This window comes from Rana temporaria, chromosome 7 (genome assembly GCF_905171775.1).
Source record: "Rana temporaria chromosome 7, aRanTem1.1, whole genome shotgun sequence".
NCBI lineage: Eukaryota > Metazoa > Chordata > Amphibia > Anura > Ranidae > Rana > Rana temporaria.
The window spans coordinates 58,867,886-58,889,588 of NC_053495.1; the positions used below are offsets into that span (position 1 = coordinate 58,867,886).

Consider the following 21,703-nt stretch of genomic DNA (forward strand, 5'->3'; position numbering starts at 1 on the left):
TTACCCAGCACAAGTACATTAATCACTTACTGAATCATTCTACAAGATTCTTCAATCCTAATTAAATTATTAACCGATGATTGTCACACACTAATAGACGTGCCCAAGGGCAGATTTGAGAACCTCTGTTGTAGATCTTGCTGCCTTTTTGTAGCTATTATGAATGGCAGGTTCCTATTTGTATCTTAGTGTTTAGTAACCTCTAACTGAGTTCATGTGTACAAAAGACATATACAGGATTCCATAGACTCTTGGCTGTATATTTCATACCTGCAGCTACAACAAGTTATGTGCCTGTGTCCAAGTTTATTCATTCAGTAGTCCTGGCACACTGAAAATACCAGAAGGGGGATGGAATGACTTGTGGCTAATCCATGGCATTTCCATTCCAAGAGTTCTTTATCCTGTGCAGCCACAGGCTTGCTCCAAACTGCAGTACAGGCAGACAAATTCTTGGAACATAACCCACCGATAACACAGGCTGAGACAAGAACGTTCCATAGATGCAGTCTGCACAAACCTCCAGCCCCAAAATTGGCCTCTTCATTCTGATCTCTGATTTCTTGATTCCCTGCTGACGGGTAATGACAGATATCAGAGCACATAAATCCATCATCTTCTGTGTGTCAAGGTAGAAAATGATCAATCAATCCATGGTGTGCTTGTTTGTTCATTCCTCTTTCCAGAGCCCATTGATATTGTAAATTCAGAAAATAATCATCCAAAACAATCCTAAAAAAAAAAAAAAATCCAATTTTTAAGCTTATATATTCCACAACCCATTTTTTCAGGCCCAGTTCTTTTTCTCCACTTGTATTGGATGCTGTTGACTTGTGACCTATTCTCTGGCACGCTTACCACTCATCTAGATTTTACTTGGATAGGAGCCCACAGTCCTCTGACTTTTAAAAAGGCTAGAAGATCAGACGTGTAAATGTAGATGAAGTCGCAGTCGGAGGAAGCCAGCTTATGTGTTCAATCTTGGGGTGCACAAAAGCAGCTACTTGGGTCTCCCCACCCCCACCCTTCACATTTCAGGTAGATTGTCTCTTTACCAGTTCTCCTTCCTCCTTTGGCCTCCGAGCCCAAGTCTAGGACCTGAGCTCCTGCCAGGCGTATTAATAGAGTTTCTTGATGAGTTACTTGTCAATAAACCTGATCCCTTTCCTGCTGTCTCAGGGTATCTGACACCAAGGGACCTGGATGCTGAGGAGGATGGGATGAACCTTCTTAAAATAGAACAGATGGAGAAAGTATTTAAGAAGGAATCCCTTCTTGGGGCCACCTCACCGTTGCCTTGTCTCAGCCCTTCCCACGGATCCTGATCCTTCCCCAAGTGAGTACAAGGGGAGGAGGGTATTATTCTGCCTGTACAGAGGAAGACAATATGCATAAACTTTTGAACAAGTGAAAAGATGCTGTTGGGTGCAAGTTGGGTAGTACAAAGAAGACAATCATAGAGAAAACATTAAGGGAAGTAACTAAAATGTAGAAACAAGGGAGCTGAACAGAGGGATGGTTTCTGGGATTTTATACTTATAGCACACACTGAGCATGCTACAGTGTTCTAAAAGTAGTTGGAAATGTAACATTATATAATATTTTAAGTTTACGTATTCAGGAGATGCTTTGTTATAAATGAATCTGTCTTATGTCAGGAAAGATCAGGCTGTTGTATGGCAAATTGAAGCAAGCGTTATTTTGTCACAATAACTCTAGCACTGGCAAACTACAAAAACAGACACCGAGTTATGCAAGTAGAAAACATGGTACGTGACTCTTTTATTGATTAGCGGTTCCTTTTTATATCAATGTACATGTAAAAATATCACATGAGAAATCCTATAAGAGATTTTTACACCAAGAATATACCTTACATAACCATTGCTTGCTTGAGATTTTAAGAGGTTTTACATATGATAATAGGGTTAGGATTGTCATCTTTATGCAGGTTGTAAGTAATGGCACAAATACACTGAAAATTTGCCACCTGATAAAAGAATACATCTGGTATATGCTCTTACTCTCTTTATTTCCTTGCAAAAGGTAAAAAGTAAAGCATTCCGATCAACTCAAGCTTTTCCAAACGCATAGATTTAAAAGCGTTCCTAATATTTTGTGGATAGTTTGTTGCATAACATTAACATTCAAGAGAATGCAATCTTTTGTTACTGCCAAACATCTCAACAATTACAACATTTTTGCAATTCAGCTAAATGCCTACAGTTTTGGTGATCTTCAGTGCTTTAGGATGTTGGTACTTTAGAAACATTTGTTTCCAGTAGATTGCCCTACCATGCAACTAATCAAGGTTGAAAATTTGGAGATTATAGGATATGCTTTATTGGTCACATTTCGTTATTAAAGATGCTAATTTTCAATGCATAAGGATTTTTTTTCCAGAAATGATACCACATTTGAAATCTTGCATTTTTAATATATATATTTTTTTATTGGTTGTGTCTTTTTTCAACCTGACTAACTATGTAACTATGTAAAGTAGTTTTATAGGCAGAAGGTTTTTTTTTTTTGTTTTGTTTTTACCTTAGTGCATTTTATGTGGCTTTGATTTTTTATAAAAAATAACAAATATGCCTATACTTACCTGCTCTGTGCAATCGTTTTGAGGTGCCCTGCCAGTGCTCCTGGCCCCTTCTCTTTATGGGGTGCCCCCACGGAAAGCCACTTTCAATGGTGGCACCCATGCGCCCGAGTCCCGCTGCTGCATTTATTGACACAAACAGCGAGACCTAGCCCCGCCCCCACTATCCAGTGTCACAGCTTTTGATTGACAGCAGCGGGAGCCAATGGCTCCTGCTGCTATCCATCTATCCAATGAGGCTGGAGAACATCACTGGATCGGATCGGGCTCAGGTAAGAAAAAGGGGGTGGGGTCTGGGGGGCAGCTGCAGCACAGAAGGTTGTATTAAGGTGAAAAACCTTGAGCCTTTACAACCACTTTGAGTTAAAAAAAACTTTCTATGTGCAGCTCCAAGCAGCCCCCTCTTATACTTACCCAAGCCCCATGTCAATTCAGTGCTGTGCATGAGAACAGCATTAAATGCTGTCTCTTTCTCTGTCTCCTCACTGGCTCAGAAGCAGCAGCAGGAGCTATTTGTCCCTGCTACTGTCAATCACAGCCAGTGAGAAGGGAGCAGGGGTGGGCCGAGATGCACTTTGTGTGTCAATGGAGTGGCTTGCTAGGGGGGCACTCAGCGGGGGGACAGCCAGAAGCACTAGCGGGGGACCTGGGAAGAGGAAGGTAGGGGCTGCTCTATGCAAAACTATTGCACAGAGCAGGTAAGTATACCATGTTTGGTATTAAAAATAAAATCCCATTACAATTGGTTTAAGTTGGCCAATAAAGGATATATCTAAATAGTCAGCAAAAGGGTCTGTATGCTTGTTGTTTAATGTTCCTGATCTGCAGAGGACCTTCACAATACATATTTACCAGCCTTCCATGCAATTGTAGCAAGGTCTCTGGCCTTGTCCAGTCTAATGAGGACCTCCAAGTTGAAAGATAGCTGACATCCTTTAATATGTAGTGGGCTGTGATGCATAGTGGGTGCAAAGATGGTCAAAGTCATTGGGCGCCAGACACTTCTTGGATGTAAAAGAGGTTTTATTTCTTTTGACAGTCCTTTTTGTATTTTTGGTGGAAAGAAGGTTAGGGCCAGGACACCCTTAAGTAGTTATAGACTCAATTGGCAGACTCCAAGACTTCAATAGGAGGACATTCATGCAGGGAAAGGCTCCAGCAAGGCGCCACTTTTGCACATGCAGGAATGCTGTCTCTTGTGGTAACAGTCCTTTAACAGTTCCCAACTGAAACGTAACAGTTCTTTCAGCTCCACTACAACTGCCTCTTGTAGTTCTTCAACACTAAGCTCCCGGTCTCTCACTAGACCCACTGGTTCACTAACTCTGAAAACCCTTAAGCTCCTCCAAGGTTGGCGGTGGTATCTCCCTCAAGCGTTACACAGGCTTCCCTGCTGGGTCCCTAGCTTGGCACTCCAGATACTTCTCAAGCTTTATCCCTGCTAACCGACGAGGTCCCTGGCTTGACTCACAAGGCTGCCCTGCATGCGTCTCCTCCACGGGTTGAGTCGCTGACTTGATCACCGCCTGAAGTTTCCATATTCTCTACCAAGCCCTTTGGTGAGAATATGGTTCCAGTACTTTCTTCAGTTACTCACTGTGGTCCCTAGTAAAGGTGGTGGGTCCCTTTGTGGCGACAGCTTCCCTTCTACCTCTGACCACTGACAGGTCCTCCCACGACAGTACCGTCACTTTCAGTTGGACTGCAAGCCGCAGTCCCAACCCTGTGCTTCCCTCTTACTTCTGGATAGGCCCTCACACAACCTGGCAGCCAGATGCCCCCTGGATAGGCCCAATCTCTGGCCTAGCAGTCCGGGGCATACGAAACACGTTGCCCGGGCAGCCATCCAGGTGGCACAGAACACTGATCACCTGACCTCACCCAAATTAATAGGCTCTCCCAGCAGGCCAAGGGATTCAAGAAAACCCCTGCCCATTGGCTGAGATAACCCATGTACCCATAACCTGACCTTGGGTTGCCCTTCTCATATCTAGTACCAACAAGTTCCCTGTCAGCTAGTGTTAGAAGAGGAAAGTGCAACAAGGCCAAACTTAGGAAGAAATCAATAGATCTCTATCAATCAACCAAAATGACTACTCTTGGCAAGTAAATTTGTGAGGAGCTCCCTGACTAAACCCCAGGGTGCTACACAATAGCAAACCTGATGCATGTGCATGTAAGGAATATGTGAATACTTCTGATCAATAATGAGTTTTATATTTTTATATATATAGAGAGAGAGAGTTTATATAGGATGAGTGCATGCATGAGTTGAAAATATGGTGTATTTTGTATTTCACACATCTAGACATAGCAGTCATTCAAACTCTAGCAGAAGTAACCGTTTAACAGCTTTCGGACCTTTTTTTTTTTTTTTTTTTTTAAGCACAACCCTCCGATATTATGTTGCAATCAGTTTTAAACTTGTGTTGTTTTTATAGTTGATCCACTGAAAATTGGTATTTAAGTTATTATTGAATGTTGGTTAGTAGCATGGCCCACTGGAGATGGGTTTTCTGTTCCCAAGTCTTTAGCAGAATTTTACTTTTCTCTTTGAGTGTTTGAGTTACTTAATAGAATTGAGAATGCAGCAAGAGGAGTGAAAACTAACCCTCTAGCAGTGGTAGAAGAGTTACTCCTTATGGCATGTGAACTTGCCATTAGTGTCCTCAAGATATGCAAGTAGGTGGTTAGTGAGTCAGCTCATCAACTGAAATATCACTTTCATGAACTCATAGTAACAAGGTCCTCTGTACATTACATAAGATAATATAATAATAATATGTATACTTACACATGCAAAATGAAAAAACACACACATTATATATATATATATATATATATATATATATATATATATATATATATATATATATATATATATATATATATATATAATGTATGTATGTATGGAGGGAGAGAGAGCGCATTAGAGCATTCGTGTTCACTTTAATAAATGTCAACATTTTATTCCAGTTTGCAATGGGCAGTTTATTAGTTCTCTATGGGGCACAAATATAGACAATCAGCAATTATGTTATAATTACTGACTGCAAGCTCTAACTAGCTTCCACAAATCGTTCATAATAAGATTATGCCTCCAACCGTTTTACTTGAGTCAAAATGATAACAAGGGCAGCCTGAAACAAGATGTGATGACAAGGGGTTTATGAAGCTAAGACAATTGCAGATGGATGAGTGAAGGCTTGGTGTCAACAAAGACCGAAAAAAGATTTGATCCAAAAGCATGGCCTAAGTATGGGCAAAAATAAAGTGAATCTCACAGCTGGCAGTTTAGAAGTTTTTGAAATTCAAGAAGTTTTGGGACCGTCTACAGAGGTACAGCTGAGGACAACTCAGCTGTAAAAAGTGGATGGCAGCTAGATTGGATTTCCTTTTAACATAGTCAGCTGGCACTCTGTGAAAGATTTGAAGAGTAGCAGGCTTTTAACGCAAACGCACCGAATTAGATCAGGAGGCGAAAATGAGACATTTTACAAGAGGCAGGCTTAATCAACCCACTACTGGGACTGCTTTATACAAACTGAAGATTAGACAAATAGAAGTGTTATCCATAGCAGCCAATCAGGCCACGTACTTAGGGTAAGGATTTTAAAACTAACACCTGATTGATTACTATAGGCATCAGCCCTCCTTCTGCCTCTCCCCTAGTTCTTAAAATGCAGCCAGCCAGCTTTGATGATAGGTTAGCTTTACACACAATTTATTTTAGCTTATAAGGATTAAGACCATTCAACTTGAAAGGGGGTATGAAAATACTGTCTTATCCGGTGGATCAAATATGAGATATTTTATAGCTGCACTGGTAGTTTGTATGACAGTGAATCACTTATACCTTATGCTTATTTAACTTGATTTCTATGCACTGACAGAATTAGAATGCTTTATGCAGTAATTATACTGGCTGACTACCCAATTTTTTATTTCATGTTTTATTTATTTTTTAGTCACACAGCTAATTAGGGTAAAAAAAACAAAGTGCAATAATTCAACTGAATAAAAAAAGTAGAGATTAAAAACCTCCATATATAGAGCTCTATACCCACAGTTGATCCCGAAGATGGCAAGGTAGGGCATCTAAACAAGGTAGAAAAACAAATAAAGCTGCGCCAAAAAATACCAATTATAAAGAATAACCCTTATAATGCAATAGTGTAATCAGTTCATATATGATAGATTCAATAGATCCCCCATTGAAAACGTCAGATGATGACGAAACGCGTCTGGGAAGGACAGGCAGTATCGTCACCACGTTGAGGAGGAAGGGCTCCGTTTATCTTGCCGGCCGGCTTGTATCGATTTAAAATTTATGCTGTTTTTACCGCGATGTTTGTGAGTACCTTTTAACCGTACTTCATTAAAAAAAATGTACCTACTGTATTACGCTATGGGACATCCTTCTTTTGTTTCCTAAAAACTACATACGAGAGAGTGCCATCTAGTGGGTCCCCGAGTGCTGCTTCCCCATTGAGATCTGGTGGATTAAAGGCCGAGGCTGGGTTATAGCCAAATGCCCATTTGGTTTACCCTCTGGTAAGCAGCCACTTTTTACTGGTGAAGGGATCACTACAGTCAAGTCTTTTCTCACTTAGCGGTGGTCTTTTAAGGAGTATCTGCATGAGTGTGCTTGTTGGAGGATTCGTTTCACCATTTCCATGCTGTTTCAAATATTCACTATGGACTGTTGAATCTATCATATATGAACTGATTACACTATTGCATTATAAGGGTTATTCTTTATAATTGGTATTTTTTGGTGCAGCTTTATTTGTTTTTCTGGTTGTTTTGTGCATCACACGTCTGTCTGCAGCCTTTGTATTTTTGTTTAGCGCAGTTTTTTGTTTCCATCTAAACAAGGTAAGTTGCCATTTTAAAATAGTTTTTATTCTATGTAAACAGAAACATGTCACAAATATAAAGAAGGTGTTTTCACAATTTGTCTACAAAATAAAACCTAGTCATTTTAGATCCAAGGGAAAATGAATCCTTCTCAGCCAGTGAGATGAAGGAGAGTCGAGGCTCTTGTGCACATTGCTGGATTCAGATGGAGCTCAGGTAAGTATGGGGGGGGGGAGCTGAGGGTACTGCTGCAAACAGAAGGTTTTTTACCTTCATGCATGAAGGTAAAAAAAACTTGAGCCTTTACAACCACTTTAAACATTGCATTTACCTGAGGTTTCTGTATAAGGTCCTTAGTGTATGGAAGCATTCCACATACCACTTGGTTGCCCAGGTGACTCATCACCAGTACAGACACAATCAAATCAAATTGAAACATGTAAGTTCTCCTTACCCTAAGATTCCACCATATTTAATCACTCCGAGTTTTTATAGAAAAGTGTTGGGTTATTTATTCCTTAAAATTATTGGCTTTAGTAGCTCAGCTGGCCAGTGGCAAAAGCTATGCATTGCATTATAGGTTGTTCTTATTTTTGGTGGTGAACTTGCAAAGTTTTCAGTCAAATGTTTGTTAATCTCACAAATCCCAGAGGTTTTCCACAAACCTCATGCCTAATTTTAAATCTTCGCACCTCTATCCAAGTATGTGACTTTACATACACGTTAGGCCTCATGCCCACGGATGTTTTTACAGCCACTTTTACGAGTGTTTTTTTGCAGCTTAAAAACGTCTCTCCATCAAAAGAGAGCAAGAGGAGAAGATAAAAGATAATGACAGCAATGCCATCACATTAAACAATGGCAATATTTTAGCTTTCCAAACTACTTGGTTGATTGGTCTCTCCATAAGCAGATGGTGAGCAAGATTGGGTGCCTACTATAAACATGAAATGGTTGCCCAACCCAGATGAAAATATAAAGCTCGCTGCACATGTACTGAAAGTCAGCAGGAACCGCAAGGCTTTCAGTCTGTGTGTAGCGCTGTCTGTTCAATAGAAGCCATTCTATCAGCCGGCTTCTGTCAAATGTTCATGCTGGAAAACTAGCATTCGATATGTGATTCTGAACACACTCTAATCTGTGTATTCTGGTGGGGGGGATACAATAGCTCAGTGGAAGGGATCCCTGCTTCATCATTGCTTATTTCGCTGCTAGAATCTGTTAATTTTTTTTTTTTTGTTCAACCCACAGGTTGAACAGAAATAAACTATACATGTATTCCCATCATTACTGTTATCTCATATAGATGGCTTCCAGCATGGGAGCGGCAGAGAAGATTGTTGCTCTTTTTCAGGGATCCCTGATGCATACCTCCACCCCAGACAAACACATCTTTCCGCCTGATAAGTTGTCACAGAAAGTCCTCCAATGCTCATAAAGCTTTGCAGAGACCTCTGATGTGCATGAACAGCAATGTCTGCCTCGTCAGCATGAGGATTTAATCACACTGTGCCCTCAATTACCCAAAGCAAAAGAACATAAAGGTTAAAACTCAAATAGGATGCCTTGTAATGAGTACTTACGTAACAAGCATACAATTATAGTTGATACTAAAAATAAAGGGGTTAATAAGTAATTGTCTGCTATAAACATAGTGATTCTATTTCATTCAATTACCAGATAATGTTTGTCCTTCTGCTGCTATTCTTGATATATAGTCAAGAATCAGTCATGAGAATACACCATAGTGAAAAGCTGCCATCTCTGCAATAAAGCCAGTCTGGGGATACATAATGCAATGCACAATAATTCCTGTTATCCGCTACAAAGATCCCCTTTGACGGGTGCTGTTTTAGTAATCTTAAAAAAAATCCAGTACACTTATGCCCTGTACACATGATCGGTTCGTCTGATGAAAACGGACCGATGGACCGTTTTCATTGGACGAACCGATTGTGTCTGGGACTCATCGTTTTTTTCCCATCGGTGAAAAAAATAGAACCTGTTTTAAATTTTTCTTATGGTTAAAAAAAACGATAGAAAAAAACGATCGTCTGTGGGTAAATCCATCGGTCAAAAATCCACGCATGCTCAGAATCAAGTCGACGCATGCTCGGAAGCATTGAACTTCATTTTTCTCAGCATGTCGTTGTGTTTTATGCCACCGCGTTGAACACGATCGGATTTTTAACCGATGGTGTGTAGGCAAGACTGATGAAAGTCAGCTTCATCGGATATCTGATGAGAAAATCCATCGGTCCGTTTTCATCAGACGAACCGATCGTGTGTACAGGGCATAAGATTTCTGGATTCCGGCCTCACGGTTAATAGCCAAAAATCCTTGGCACTGAATATTTCACTAATTTACAGTCCTCACTACCCTTTAAATGGGCAGACCGTAGTATACCATATCTGGGTATACACCTTACGCCTAATACCTCCGAATTATTTGCTGCCAACTACCCTCCCTTACTGAAAAGTGTCACTAGATTGTTATCCGACTGGTCTTCTTTACCGATTTCCTGGTTTGGGAAAATCAACATAATAAAAATGGCTATACTCCCCAAGTTTTTATATCTATTTCGAACCCTTCCAATTCACATTCCTGCTTATTTTCTTAGATTGATTCAGCATAGAGTAACACAGTTCACATGGGGGAAGAAAAACAACCCAGATTGCCTAAAAAAACATTAATTCTACCCAAATTAATGGGTGGGCTGGGATTTCCAGATTTTGCAACATACTACAGAGCAGCACATTTGGCGCAACTATCAAAGTATCACTCAACCACAGAAATCCCATTGTGGGTACTTATTGAGGCAATAGACTTTGACCCTCTCCCCACTAACAATATCCTTTGGCTGAGCCCTCAAGACCGTAGAAAGTTGAAAAATCCAATCTCTAAACACAAATTGTCATTATGGGATAGGTACAAAACCTCTCATGGATTGCAATCGCCACACATTCCGCTTCTTTCCTTTTATAAAAATCCGACCTTTTATCCAGCATGGGTATTTCCAAGAACTTTTAAGGCTTGGATCAGGGCTGGAATTACGTGTCTATATCACATAGCATCAACAACTACAATTCGACCTTTCCCAGACCTATGTGAGATATCCGGCCTCCCCACTACAGACATTTTCAAATACCTTCAAATCAAGAACTTCTATGAACATTCCCTTAACCTTAGTGATAATCTAAATAATATCACCCAATTTGAAAGGATATGTCTCAAAGATCCACATGCCAAAGGTCGTATTTCAATAATTTATTCCCAACTGATCACTAAATCAAATATTATATTACCTTCTTATATTGCTAAATGTGAATTAGACTTAGAATGTAAAATTAATAACGAAACCTGGGCAAGCATTTGGTCTAATACTAGCTCTGCATCTATAAATGTATCGGCAATGGAACCATCATATAAAGTGCTTTCCCGTTGGTACCTGGTTCCCAATAGATTAGCCAAATTTTCAACTGCTCAGATCTCTGTTTCCGCGGTTGCCCAGACAAAGGAACATATATCCACATCTGGTGGCAGTGTCCACTTGCAAGGAAATTCTGGAAAGGGATTTTCAGGATCGCTTCTAAAATATTTGACTGTATTATATTACCAGATCCAATGACGGCCTTACTTAACATTAAACCAGAAACCCTTTCTCGGAATCAACATAAGTTATTTAATTTATTTATGATAGCTGCGAAACAGGTAATAGCCAGCGCATGGAAATCACCTGCATTACTGTTGTCGGAAGCCGAAAGGAGAATGAATCTTTCATTCGTACATGCTAAACTGGAAGCGCTAGACAAAAATGGGTTGGAAAAATGTGATAGCATATGGAAGCCCTGGGCCATATACTATAGTCCAGACACTTTTGACTCAAGAGTTCTCATGTCATGGTATTGATACCCTTTCATGGATAATAGCGAAATAAAATAAGTGAAATTCACCTTCGGAACACCACTACCCTCTCCCTTCCCTACATTAGTTCCCATTTCCATTTATTAGTAATTGTTTTTATTTATGTTTAGTTATATCTGTATAATACTACAACTCCTACAACAGTTCAATTATTATTGCATTAAACTGTATTTAAATGCTGTATCTCATTCTTAGTTGTTGTCATCTGACATACTGTAACTGTATGTAAGGTGGCGCTGAAGGGGTTAAGTGTGCCCCAGGGAGTTATTTTTACTGTTAGGGGGCGTGGCTGCATGTGACAATCAGTGACAGTGTCACTAGGCAGAACGGGGAGAGGCATGTTTACACTTGTCTCTCCCTGTTCTGCAGCTCTGTGACCCGATCGCAGGACACCGACAGACATTGAGTCTGCAGGTCCTGCGGGCACGGTCACGGGAATTTCAAAGTGATGTGTATATATACAGTACGTCACTTTGCACAGCCGTGCCATTCTGCCGACGTAAATCTACAGGAGCCGGTCGGGAACCGGTTAAAGTAATTCAGTGACACTGAGCAATTGCAGGCCATGACATTGCCTCTACTTTAAAAACTCAGTATGTTAAGAAAACTAGGAAAACAACAGTATTTTTATGTTAGGTCACCCTCCCTTTCACATATCAAGTAGTATTTTCAATCTGCACACTGGCCTGTGTGAGGTCAGCTCACAGTTTACAGCCTTTGCCCTTCTGTATGCAGAAAACAAGGATGGACAGCAAAGTGATGGATGTAGACAGGGGAATGGGGAAGGGGGGGTCTGGTATTCACTGTGAGTCCACAAGTAAAGACACTGACCCAATTTCCCCTTCTGCACTATGCAGTCAGCGCCAACCGATGGCCAACGGAGAGCCAAAAGCTGTAAACATGACACTGCCCACAGATGGGCCAGGCAGTGGAAACCAATAGTTATAAAGCATGTACCCTCTTTGATACATACATCTTGTAGCCCTCTTAAGCTGTCATGAGCTGTCAGCAATGTATGGTGTTAGTATTGCACTTTAACATTATTCTGTAGATGGACAACTTGAGGAAAGGGTGCAGCATTATTAAACTGGAACTAAACCCTCCTATCATTTACAGCAAATAAGCTGACATCTTAAGCCTCATACACACGATCAGATTTTCTGCAGACAAAGCATAGGACTTTTGCCCCAAGGGCGTTGGCCAGGAACTTGTATTGCATACAAACGCAAAGAATTGTCAGCCAACAAACACAAAACTACATGTTTTTTTCAGCTCTTTAGCCCCACCCTTTGGGCAACTTCTGCTAATGTTGTGTTATGGTTAGCATTGCTTCTGAGCATGCGTGTTTGTACTTTGGAGTCTTGTCCGATGGACTTGTGTGCACACGATCGGATAATCCGACAACACACATTTGTTGGCAGACAATTTTAAAGCATGCTATCCCACATTTGTTGGCGGAAAATCCGACAACAATTGTCCGCTGGAGCATACCAACGGTCGGATTATCCGACAACAGCCTGTCATCACACAATTCCCATCGGATAATCTGATCGTGTGTACGAGGCTTCAGTCTGTGTTTGGTCTGCAGTTGCCATGGGATGGCACGTGATCCCTTATGAAACCAGCCATTTGATGGCTTGACATTTCAGTTGAGAGCACAAGCAACTTCCGCTTTAATGGAATCTTTATATCCTGGAATCTTTATACTGTATGTCCCTGAGCTTTATCTTTTGTAGCAAAATATCTTTAGGCATGCTTAACACAACACAATAAACAAAGCACAGGATAAGAAGAACATTGGCCCACAACGGGACTGCAATTGAAAGATAGACAGTCGCTAAAGTGCCATAACTGTCAGAGAATCCTATTCATCTATAGAATTGATGACTGTCATATTGCACATGATATTTGAGTGCTCGCTCCTGCCAAATGCTTAAACAGATACAAACCCTGGAGCTAACAAATAATGTGACATATACATCTATGTGAGTGATTTGATGTAATTAAAAAGCAGCTGCAAAAGAAAGAATAAGGCTAAAATGCAAACTAAGAGAAATAAGTAAAACATGTGACTAAGAAAAAAGCATTGGAAAAGAAAGCATTAACATAAAAATAGAAAAATAACCCAGCTGGTAAAAAAAAAAAAAAATAACCAAGGTGAGGTTCATATTAGTTTACTGGTTCATGTAGATGATATAGTATCCAAAAAACACAATCATGCTAATTTCTTTATTTCTAAGGCCCCGTACACACGACCGAACATGTCTGCTGAAACTGGTCCGCGGACCAGTTTCAGCAGACATGTTCGGACGTGTGTACGGCCGACCGGACAGGTTTCCAGCGGACATTTGTCCAGCCGACCGTTTTCCAGCGGACAAATGTTTCTTAGCATGCTAAGAAACATGTCCTCTGGAAGCCTGTCCGTCGAACATGTTCGGTCGTCTGTACAGACTCACCGTACATGTCCGATCGGCCGCCATCCCTCGCATGCATCGAAGTGATTCGACGCATGCGTGGAAGGATTGAACTTCCAGGGCCGCGCACGTCGCCGCGTCATCGTCGTGGCGACAGCGCGGCCACGTCACCGCGTATCGTGTACGCGCGGATTTCTGTCTGATGGTGTGTACAACCATCAGACAGAAATCTCCGGGCGGACATGTCCGCTGAAAACGGTCCGGCGCACCGTTTTCAGCGGACAGTCCGTCCGTGTGTACGAGGCCTTAAAGCAAATCTGCAGGAAACCAGGACAATTCCAATGAACTGAGCATATGATCATATTACACAGGCAAATGTTACATTCTGTGAACTAATCAGTGGATCTAGAGATACAAGGGACACAATGATATGCAAATCCTGACTCTTCCTGTAAAAGTCAAACTTAACCACTTGCCGACTAGCTCACGCCAATATACGTTGTCACAGTGGCACGTTCCCGCAAAAAACTTATGGGTACAGTACCCTTTAAGAGCCGCCGGAGGCTGCACGGCGGGGGATCCAAAGCGTGTGGCTGGTGGGCACGAAAGCCAGAATGGGGATTTGTGTGTGTAAACACAGAAATCCCTGTTCTGTCAGGGGAGACGAGACAGCTTGTTTGTTCCTAGTAAGTAGGAACAGCGATGTGTCTCCTTTCCCAATCAGTCTCATCCCACCACAGTAAGAAACACTAACTAGGGAACACATTTAATCCCTTATTTAATCGCCCCTAGTGTTAACCCCCTCCCTACCAGTGACATTTACACAGTAATCAGTGCATTGTTTTTAGCACTGATCGCTGTATAAATGTCAACGGACCCAAAAATGTGTCAAAAGTGTCACAGTACCACTAAAAATATCGCATATCACCACCATTACTAGTATAAAAATTACATAAATCTTTCCCATAGTTTGTAGGTGATATAACTTTTGCGCAAACCAATCAATATACACTTAATGCTATTTTTTTTCCCAAAAAATATGTAGAAGAATATATATTGGCCTAAACTGATGAATAAATTTGTTTTTTAAAAACATTTTTGAGGATAATTATTATAGCAAAAGTAAAAAAATATTATTATTTTTTTCTTCAAAATTATAGCACAAAAGAAAGCTCTATTAGTGGGGGAAAAGGATGTACATTTTGTTTGGGTACAGCGTCACATGACCACGCAATTGGCAGTTAAAGCGATGCAGTGGCATATTGCAAAAAATGGCCTAGTCATTAACCACTTAAGGACGGCCTAACACCGATATACGTCGGCAGAATGGCATGGCTGGGCATAAGCACATACAGGTACGTCCCCTTTAAGATCCCCGCCGTGGCTCGCGCGCGCCGCCTGCATGCTCGTGACCCGGTCATGAGCTCCGTGACCACGCTCACAGGACCCACAGACCTGATCGCCGTGGGTGTCCCACGAACGGGTCACAGATTTGAAGTACGGGGAGAGGTAAGTGTAAACAAACATATCTCCGTTCATCCTAGTGAGAGTGTCACTGATCGTCTGTTCCCTGTCATAGGGAACGCCGATCAGTGACATCACACGCCAAGCCACGCCCCCACACTGTGAGAATCACTCCCTTAGGTCACACTTAACCCCTTCAGCACCCACTGCAGGTTAATCCCTTCACTGCCAGTGTCATTTTCACAGTTATCAGTGCATTCTTATAGCACTGATCGCTGTAAAAATTACAATGGTTCCAAAATGGTGTCAAAAGTGTCCGATGTGTCCGCCATAATGTCGCAGTCATGATAAAAATTGCTAAACGGCGCCAGTAAAAAAAAAAAATATTAATAAAAATGCCATAAAACTATCCCCTATTTTGTAGACGCTATAACTTTTGCGCAAACCAATCAATAAACGCTTATTGCGATTTTTTTACCAAAAATATGTAGAAGACTATGTATCGGTCTAAACTGAGGAAAAATATGTTTTTGTATTTTTTGGGGATATTTATTATAGCAAAAAGTAAAAAATATGATTTTTTTTTCAAAATTGTCGCTCTATTTTTGTTTATATATATATATATATATATTCGCCAGCACACCAGGGATCATCTTAAAAAAACGTCCAAAGATTTAATGCATATCTATTGATCCAAACGAGCAACGTTTCGAGGCCACGCAGGACCTCTTCGTCAGGCAAAAGATTTTTTTGTTTATTTTGTTTATTTTTGTTTATAACGCAAAAAATAAAACCCGCAGAGGTGATCAAAAACCAAAAGAAAGCTCTATTTGTGGGAACAAAAGGACGCCAATTTTGTTAAACCGACGCAGTGCAGAATCGCAAAAAGGGGCCTGGTCCTTTAGCAACAAAAATACACAGTGCAGTCAGTGTACAGTATATAATGCAGTGTATTAAAGTGGTTAAGGGGAAACCTATGACATAATTAAGAAAAAAACAATACATTACAGCCTTGAACAATTTTAAATGACCCTTTTTCCTTCAGAAATGTAATTTTGCTGTGGCATAGTAAAACACATCAGAAAGATGCACTACTTTACAGGCAGACTAAGGGGACCCCCAGGGACGATATTTAAAGGAATATTTCATTTTTATTGTTTCACTTTAAGCATTATTAAAATCACTTCTGGAAAAACGGCAGTTTAAAAACTTTTCTTTTGCATTGAAACATGTCCCCTGTGGCAGTACCCGAGTCCAGATACACTTTTTATTTTTCACATTCGTGTCCAATAGACTTTAACAGTGTTCGTACAAGTTTTTTGCCTGTTCTGATGCGAACTGACAAAAGGGGCGTTTGGCTCATCCCTAGATCTTGCACACAAATATTAGAATGTCATTACTAGCTTTTATATAAAACAACAAGTGTGTTTTCTGTTCTTTAAATGTTAGCAGATGTTACTCCTAGGTGGATATACATCAAGCCATTCAATTTCCAGAGACTGGAGGGATAAAAAATGTATGATGGAACAAGCTTTAGGTCTATATTGCTGCTAGCCCTCCATAAATATACTGCTTATGTCCCAGATGCCAGTTTCCTGTGCCAGAAAGAGTGAGTGATGCCAGCACTGAATATGGGAGGGGTAGACAGGATACAATTACCAAGCAATGCAGAGAGGGTGAAGAGGTGCAGAACACCCTGTGTTCTGCAATGTCAGCAAGTTCCTATAAGAAAAAACTCTGCTTGGCAGATCCATTGAGACCACGAGCATCCCTCCCTCCTGTGAGTCACCCTTTACCACCGAGAAAAATTAGTCTTTGCTCATTCCGCATTAAATGGACAATCCTGACACAAAACTGATGCATCAGGCCAATTCTCACTATGTGCGTCACACTTAGTTCGGAATTTCAACAAAGGATATAGTAGTCATAGAAATGTTTCTGACAACTATAATGAGCTCTTTTTCTCAAATGCAATCACTTCATCATATATTTCCCATGGTTTTATCCAAAAAAGCACATCCTGTTACACAAATTGCTTTTCCTTAGAAACAAGCTGCATAAAACATCATCACGCAGATACTTAATAATCGGGCTAATGTCATGTTGCAGTTTTGTTTGTTTTTTACAAAGGGGAGGGTTACATAAGAGCTGTTTTCTACCAATGACTTTTTAAATTGAAAATCATTGCATTCTAATTTCTTATTGTGATGATGATCGCTGTATCTTCTTGGTGTGAAAGTCAATAAGAAAAACTGTGATTCTATCACTTATACAGTATTTTTGGTAAAAAGGACCTGCCTATCTGAACAAGCGTAAAAATATCTCATGTGACCTCAATCTAAAATGATTAAATATTGTATACTAATTTAAACTTAAGTGACACTAAACAATATCCTAATGGTATGAAGGTCCTCTAAAAAATATATATATATCAAGCACTATCACGCATGTGTAATGATGCCAATTTTTAAACTCTGGGCTTCATTCATGTTGAATATTAACCTTCCGTTAGTGAAGAAACAACGAACGTACGTAGATGCTTCTTCTTTGGAGTCCGCAAAATATCCAATATCCCCAATTAATAGGTTCCAATGCCAGTCCCTGCAACAAAGGACGGTAAACGCTCGTTCCTGGGCACAATAACATGGCTACAAGGTCACACACACTGCACCACTTCCACTTGTATCAACACTATAAACGAAATTGATTGTTTGGCTAAATCTTTTTTACGAATAGTTAGTGTAGGCGTTGATTTTGATCAACGAACGGTTGTAACTTGTAACCTATTTTTCATTAAATTGTTTCATACTGTGCTTTTTCTTAACTCCTTGTAATTTCCTACATGAGCTTCTGAACCTCTCCCTTGTCCTCTAACTTCCATTTGTTTGGAACAATTTATTTTCAGTCATACTGCTCTATGCACAATACACATCCCATTGTCTCAGGCCTCGTACACACGACCGAGTTTCTCGGAAAAAAACAGCAAGAAACTTGCTGGGAGAAATTTTTTTGCCGAGGAAACCGGTCGTGTGTACATTTTCGTCGAGGAAACTGTCGAGAAACTCGACGAGCCAAAAAGAGAGCATGTTCTCTATTTTCTTGACGGGAATGGAGAAAATTGGCTTGTCGAGTTCCTCGGTCGTGTGTACGAGGCTTCAAATTGGAACTTGATTTACTGTTGTTTTGTTTGCCTTCCTCTGGATAACTGTGGGTAAAGGATTGTGTGCATGAGGGTTTTCTAGTTTTCTTCTATTTTTTATTTATTGGTTGAACTAGATGGACTTGTGTCTTTTTTCAATCTGTCTGTCTAACTATGTAACTAACTATATAAACTGCAACTTCTGACTTACTTTTGAATTCAAACTGCAATTACTGACTTGCTTTTGGAGCAAGCATGCAGGTCAGATGTTCTGTCTATATGCTTGTCGCAGATTAGTGACTCACAAGCATAGTGACAAAACAATGAGGGTGACAGTTTAGAGCAGGGGTTTTGAATTAAAATTCAGAGGTCCGACCAGTAAAATTTTCTTCAAGCAGAGGCCCAAACCGCATTTTTATCAGCCCTCTCCTCCTATATACATCAGTGTTCTCAGTCCCCTCCCCCCAATACATCAGTTTAGCTTTCCCCTTCACAGTAGTGTTCTCATGCCCCTTGCCCATCAACCCCCCCCCCCCATTTACAATTGTATACTAAACCCCCTTCACATTACACACTCCCTTTATTCACAGCAGTCCTCAACCCCCCTTAAAATCATCACCCCACCCCACAGTACTGCCCTCTGCCCCCTTCACATCCCTCACCCACAGTACTGTCTTCTGCCCCCTTCACATTCCTACCCCACAGTACTTTCCTCTGCCCCCTTCACATCCCTACCCCACCATACTGTCCTCTGCCCCCTTTGCATCCCTCCTGCACAGTACTATCCTCTGCCTCCTTCACATCCCTTCCCCATAGTACTGTCCTCTTCCCCCTTCACATCCCTCCCGCACAGTACTGTCTTCTGCCCCCTTCACATCCCTTCCACATAGTACTGTCCTCTTCCCCCTTCACATTCCTCCCCCACAGTACTGTCCTCTGCCCCCTTCGCATCCCTCCCCCACAGTACTGTACTCTGCCCCCTTCGCATCCCTCCCCCACAGTACTGTCCTCTGCCCCCTTTGCATCCCTCCCCCACAGTACTGTACTCTGCCCCCTTCGCATCCCTCCCCCACAGTACTGTCCTCTGCCCCCTTTGCATCCCTCCCCCACAGTACTGTCCTCTGCCCCCTTTGCATCCCTCCCCCACAGTACTCTCCTTTGCCCCTTCAAATCCCTACCTTACAGTACTGTTCTCTGCCCCTTCACATCCCTCCCCCACAGTACTGTCTTCTACCCCCTTCACATCCCTCCCCCGCAGTACTGTCCTATGCCCCCTTCACATATCTCCCCCACAGTATTGTCCTCTCCCCCCTTCACATCCCTCCCCCACAGTATTATCCTCTGCTGATTTTGCATCAACCCCCCACATTACTGACCTCTGCCCATTCACATCACCCCCCCAGCAGAACTGTGCCCCCTTCACACCCCCTCAACACTGCCCCCATTACATCTTCGACCACAGCACTTTCCCCCCTTTACATCTCCCCCCACAGCACTGCCCCCCTCTCACATCACAAATCCTCCAACAGTAGTGTGCTTTGCCCTCTTCACATCAAACACCCACCCCAGAGCACTGCCCCTTTACATCCCTCCCCCAAATCATTGCCCCCCTCTAACATCACAATCCCCTCTCCCAATAGTATGCTCTTCCCTCCTCACATCAAACCCCCCCCCCCCACAGCATGGTCCCCCTTTACATGCTCCCTCACAGCACTGCCCCCTCTCTCCTTTACATCACCACCCACATATGCCCAGCACTTCCCCCCCCCCCACACACACCACTATCTATGCCCCTCTTCACATTTGAACCCCCCTACAGCACTGCACATCATTTCCTCAACACACACACATCCAGAGTAGTGTCCTATGTCCCCTTCACTCCTGCCCTAGACAGAGCGGAGAGCAGGAGGCAGAACATTTTTGGACCGAGTGTGGAAGACACAGCACATCATTGAATGGATTGTGGGAGCTGACGGGGTTTACTTTTTGTATTAACCAGCAGGTGATTGGCTGCTAGGACTGCTTTGCAGCCAATCACCTGCTGGTTAACTTGAAAAATTAACCCCTACAGCTCCCGCAATCCATTCAATGCTGTGCCTCCCACACTCGGTCCAGAAATGTTCACTCTTCCGCTCCCCGATCTGCTGTTATAATAACATCAACGGAGACTGAGGAAGAGAAGCTCCTAAATGGCATGATCGTGGGTCCGGATGGAACAGTGCTTTGGTCCAGATCGGGACCGCAGTATGTCATTTAGTGGTGCCTGGTCTAGAGCCTACACACCTTTTCCAAACAAGTCAAAAATGGTATTGGCTATTTTTCCAACCACAGAGATTCTCTTTAAGTATGTATTATGGCTAAATGTTATGGAGGTGATGGCTATAAAATGCTCACATCGGCAAAGAATTTTGAACTTCCAGGGGGCACTCTGAATCTCATATTTACATTTAGTTTATATACCAGCAGGTTGAATCACCCACCCAGTTTTTAATAGCTTTTGTTGATTTTGAATGTTAAGCTGGCCATAGATGGGTATTTTTTTTAGTTCAGCCAGTGTGCTGAATTAAAGAAAATGTAAGAATTTCTCCATCCACACAATCAAGGTGGATAGAAGACTCCTCCCCGCTGAGACATTGTATTATGACAGCAGGGAGTCTCTGCTAATCCAAAAAAAAATTCCAACAAGACCGACAGAAGTAGAATGTTATATTGCTTCTGTCAAGCAGAAGAGACCACACATGGATCAAATTTTGGCTGGTACCTGCTGAACTGGCCAAATGTTGTCCCATCTATGGGCAGCTTAAAGCCCTGTACACATGATCAGTCCTTCGGACCATTCTCATCGGTTAACCGATGAAGCTGACTGATGGTCTGATGTGCCTACACACCATAGGTTAAATAACCAATCTGGTCAGAACGCGGTGACGTAAAACACAGCGACGTGCTGAAAAAAACGAAGTTCAATGCTTCCAAGCATGCATCGACTTGATTCTGCGCATGCATGGATTTTTAACTGATGCTTTTGCATACGTCCATCGGTTCAATTTTAAAGCAAGTTCTAAATTTTTTGACCGAAGGATAACTGACCGATGGGGCCCACACACGATCGGTTTGGACCGATGAAAAGGTCCTTCAGTCCGTTTTCATCGTTTTTGACCGACCGTGTGTACGCGGCCTTAGATTTCCTGCTCCACCCAACTGCCGCAGCAATTTCCATCTTTGATTTTTAATTATCTGTACTTTAGTATGACTTTATTGTAAATACAGTCTGAATAAATCTATGGAGGAGATTTACTAAA

General features: G+C 41.7%; 1 protein-coding gene across 1 annotated transcript in view; it reads left to right on the forward strand.

The window, feature by feature from the left end:
• Positions 1 to 1,184: 1,184 nt before the first annotated feature.
• Positions 1,185 to 21,703, forward strand: part of PVALB (parvalbumin) — a gene marked incomplete in the record, with an annotated part of 44,879 nt that continues 24,360 nt past the window's right edge. Inside the window, 1 exon segment of the mRNA XM_040359442.1 lies at positions 1,185 to 1,336.